Below are 5,581 nucleotides of genomic sequence, written 5' to 3'. Positions count from 1 at the left end.
GATGTACAAGGATCTTAAGAAACATTTTTGGTGGCCAGGTATGAAAGCTGACATTGCTAAATATGTAGGAGAATGTTTGACGTGTTCTAAGGTCAAAACTGAGCATCAAAAACCATCAGGTCTACTTCAACAACCCGAAATCCCGAAATGGAAATGGGAAAACATTACCATGGATTTCATCACTAAATTGCCAAGGACTGCAAGTGGTTTTGATAATATTTAGGTAATAGTTGATCATCTTACCAAATCAGCACACTTCCTGCCAATAAGAGAAGATGACAAGATGGAGAAGTTAGCACGACTGTATTTGAAGGAAGTCGTCTCCAGACATGGAATACCAATCTCTATTATCTCTGATAGGGATGGCAGATTTATTTAAAGATTCTGGCAGACATTACAGCAAGCATTAGGAACTCATCTAGACATGAGTACTGCCTATCATCCACAAACTGATGGGCAGAGCGAAAGGACGATACAAATGCTTGAAGACATGCTACGAGCATGTGTTATTGATTTTGGAAACAGTTGGGATCGACATCTACCGTTAGCAGAATTTTCCTACAACAACAGCTACCATTCAAGCATTGAGATGGCGCCGTTTGAAGCACTTTATGGTAGAAAGTGCAGGTCTTCGATTTGTTGGAGTGAAGTGGGGGATAGACATATTACGGGTCCGGAGATAATACAAGAAACTACCAAGAAAATCATCCAAATTCAACAAAGATTGAAAACCGCCCAGAGTCGACAAAAGAGCTACGCGGACAGTAAAAGAAAAGATATAGAGTTTGAAATTGGAGAAATGGTCATGCTTAAGGTTTTACCTTGGAAAGGCGTTGTTCGATTTGGTAAACGGGGAAAACTAAATCCAAGGTACATTGGACCATTCAAGATTATAGATCGTGTCGGACCAGTAGCTTACCAACTGGAGATACCTCAACAACTCGCGGCTGTACATAACACTTTGCAAGTCTCAAATTTGAAGAAATTTTTTGCTAAAGAAGATCTCACTATTCCGTTGGACGAAATCCAAATCAATGAAAAACTTCAATTCATTGAAGAACCCGTCGAAATAATGGATCGTGAGGTTAAGAGACTTAAACAAAACAAGATACCGATTGTTAAGGTTCGATGGAATGCTTGTAGAGGACCCGAGTTCACCTGGGAGCGTGAAGATCAGATGAAGAAGAAATACCTGCATTTATTTCCAGAAGATACGTCAACACCTCCAACTGCTTATAATTTCGGGACGAAATTTATTTAACGGGTAGGTACTGTAGTGACCCGAACTTTTCCATGTTTATATATATATTAAATGAAATTGTTATTTACATGATTAAGTGTTTCCAACATGTTAAGCAATCAAACTTGTTAAGACTTGATTAATTGAAATAGGTTTCATATAGACAATTGACCACCCAAGTTGACCGGTGATTCACGAACGTTAAAACTTGTAAAAACTATATGATGACATATATATGGTTATATATATAGTTAACATGATTTTATTATAAGTATGTATCTCATTAGGTATTTTAACAATGAGTTATATACATAAAAATGAGACTATTAATTTAAGAAACTCGAAAACGATATATATAACGATTATCGTTATAACAACGTCTTACTAGGTACATATGAATCATATTAAGATATTGATACACTTGGTTAATTATGTTAAACGATAATTAAATATATTATTAAGTGTATTAACAATGAAATACATATGTAAAAATAAGACTACTAACTTAATGATTTCGAAACGAGACATATATGTAACGATTATCGTTGTAACAACATTTAACTGTATATATATCATACTAAGATATATTATATATCATAATATCATGATAATATAACGATTTAACATCTCATTTGTTATAATAAACAATGGGTTAACAACATTCAACAAGATCGTTAACCTAAAGGTTTCAAAACAACATTTACATGTAACGACTAACGATGACTTAACGACTCAGTTAAAATGTATATACATGTAGTGTTTTAATATGTATTCATACACTTTTGAAAGACTTCAATACATTTATCAAAATACCTCTACTTAACAAAAATGCTTACAATTACATCCTCGTTCAGTTTCATCAACAATTCTACTCGTATGCACCCGTATTCGTACTCATACAATACACAGCTTTTAGATGTATGTACTATTGGTATATACACTCCAATGATCAGCTCTTAGCAGCCCATGTGAGTCACCTAATACATGTGGGAACCATAATTTGGCAACTAGCATGAAATATCTCATAAAATTACAAAAATATGAGTAATCATTCATGACTTATTTACATGAAAACAAAATTACATATCCTTTATATCTAATCCATACACCAACGACCAAAAACACCTACAAACACTTTCATTCTTCAATTTTCTTCATCTAATTGATCTCTCTCAAGTTCTATCTTTAAGTTCTAAGTGTTCTTCATAAATTCCAAAAGTTCTAGTTTCATAAAATCAAGAATACTTCCAAGATTGCAAGTTTACTTCCAAGTTTTCTAAATCCATTCCAAGTAATCATCCAAGATCAAGAAACCTTTGTTACTTACAGTAGGTTATCTTTCTAATATAAGGTAATAATCATATTCAAACTTTAATTCAATTTCTATAACTATAACAATCTTATTTCGAGTGGAAATCTTACTTGAAATTGTTTTCGTGTCATGATTCTACTTCAAGAACTTTCAAGCCATCCAAGGATCCTTTGAAGCTAGATCTATTTTTCTCATTTACAGTAGGTTTATCCAAGGAACTTGAGGTAGTAATGATGTTCATAACATCATTAGATTCATACATATAAAGCTATCTTATTCGAAGGTTTAAACTTGTAATCACTAGAACATAGTTTAGTTAATTCTAAACTTGTTCGCAAATAAAAGTTAATCCTTCTAACTTGACTTTTAAAATCAACTAAACACATGTTATATATCTATATGATATGCTAATTTAATGATTTAAAACCTGGAAACACGAAAAACACCGTAAAACCAGATTTACGCCGTCGTAGTAATACCGCGGGCTGTTTTGGGTTAGTTAATTAAAAACTATGATAAACTTTGATTTAAAAGTTGTTATTCTGGGAAAATGATTTTTATTATGAACATGAAACTATATCCAAAAATTATGGTTAAACTCAAAGTGGAAGTATGTTTTCTAAAATGGTCATCTAGACGTCGTTTTTCGACTGAAATGACTACCTTTACAAAAATGACTTGTAACTTATTTTTCCGACTATAAACTTATACTTTTTCTGTTAATATTCATAAAATAGAGTTCAATATGAAACCATAGCAATTTAATTCACTCAAAATGGATTTAAAATGAAGAAGTTATGGGTAAAACAAGATTGGATAATTTTTCTCATTTTAGCTACGTGAAAATTGGCAACAAATCTATTCCAACCATAACTTAATCAACTTGTATTGTATATTATGTAATCTTGAGATACCATAGACATATATACAATGTTTCGACCTATCATGTCGACACATCTATATATATTTCGGAACAACCATAGACACTCTATATATGAATGTTGGAGTTAGCTATACAGGGTTGAGGTTGATTCCAAAATATATATAGTTTGAGTTGTGATCAATATTGAGATACGTATACACTGGGTCGTGGATTGATTCAAGATAATATTTATCAATTTATTTCTGTACATCTAACTGTGGACAACTAGTTGTAGGTTGCTAACGAGGACAGCTGACTTAATAAACTTAAAACATCAAAATATATTAAAAGTGTTGTAAATATATTTTGAACATACTTTGATATATATATGTATATATTGTTATAGGTTCGTGAATCAACCAGTGGCCAAGTCTTACTTCCCGACGAAGTAAAAATATGTGAAAGTGAGTTATAGTCCAATTTTAAAATCTAATATTTTTGGGATGAGAATACATGCAGGTTTTATAAATGATTTACAAAATAGACACAAGTACGTGAAACTACATTATATGGTTGAATTATCGAAATCGAATATGCCCCTTTTTATTAAGTCTGGTAATCTAAGAATTATTGAACAGACACCCTAATTGACGCGAATCCTAAAGATAGATCTATTGGGCCTAACAAACCCCATCTAAAGTACCGGATGCTTTATTACTTCGAAATTTATATCATATCCGAAGGGTGTCCTGGAATGATGGGGATATTCTTATATATGCATCTTGTTAATGTCGGTTACCAGGTGTTCACCATATGAATGATTTTTATCTCTATGTATGGGATGTGTATTGAAATATGAAATCTTGTGGTCTATTGTTACGATTTGATATATATAGGTTAAACCTATAACTCACCAACATTTTTGTTGACGTTTAAAGCATGTTTATTCTCAGGTGAGTACTAAGAGCTTCCGCTGTTGCATACTAAAATAAGGACAAGATTTGGAGTCCATGTTTGTATGATATTGTGTAAAAAATGAATTCAAGAAACTGATTTCGATGTAACATATTTGTATTGTAAACCATTATGTAATGGTCGTGTGTAAACATGATATTTTAGATTATCATTATTTGATAATCTACGTAAAGCTTTTTAAATCTTTATTTATGAAATAAAGGTTATGGTTTGTTTTAAAATGAATGCAGTCTTTGAAAAACGTCTCATATAGAGGTCAAAACCTCGCAACGAAATCAATTAATATGGAACGTTTTTAATCAATAAGAACGGGACATTTCAGAATGTACGGTATAATCAATTCGGATTCTTTTCCTTAAATAACGAAAGTTAGTTGGGATAAGATTGCATTTAATTAGGGAAGAGATTCTACCGAAATCCTAATTCATGAGCCTATAAATACATAGCTCATAAACCCTAATACACATATATTCATTCGTTTACTCATACGTAAACCACAGCATACGAATCTCCATCGTACGAATAAAGCTTCTTACGATCTTAAAGACTTTCAGGTATGTCTCGAACTATAAAACCTTCATGTCTTAGGGCCACTCAACCTCGTATGCTAGGTTGTTGGTGGACTCTCAAATCGGCCACCCTGTTGGAATCGAAATGATACTGATATGGGTAATCCACGACTAAGTGTCGGAGGTTCGAATATTGTTAGTCCTTAAACCCCTTTATGCACTCAAGCATAGGTTCACCTTGACCCCGTGAAAATATGCTTGATCAATTCGCAAAGCGAACTCCATCAAAGTCCCACGTACGACTCTATGCCTAAGCATACGCCACTCTGATCAATCAGTCATGCATATCAGTCGAGATCACCCGACCTTCCACTCAACGAACCTTATATCAATAATTGCTTACTCTCATGGAGGAGAGTGACCAATCCAGCACAATAATTGCGTCGATCGCAATATCAACCCTTCATCATAACCTTCGGCCTAACCGACCATTAAGTCCATCATCGACTCTCCGGTCATCTTTACCCATCTATCACTTAAGAGCAACAAAGTTCACTCATCGGACACTTCATAAGAAATATTCACTACAATGCTCTTAAACTTTGACTTTCACCACCGTCGAATTACTATCACCCATCGATCACCATTACAATCTCTGCTGCCTCCAAGGGTATCTCACGGGC

Source organism: Rutidosis leptorrhynchoides, chromosome 8 (genome assembly GCF_046630445.1).
Source record: "Rutidosis leptorrhynchoides isolate AG116_Rl617_1_P2 chromosome 8, CSIRO_AGI_Rlap_v1, whole genome shotgun sequence".
NCBI lineage: Eukaryota > Viridiplantae > Streptophyta > Magnoliopsida > Asterales > Asteraceae > Rutidosis > Rutidosis leptorrhynchoides.
Note: the sequence above shows the minus strand (reverse complement) of the source record.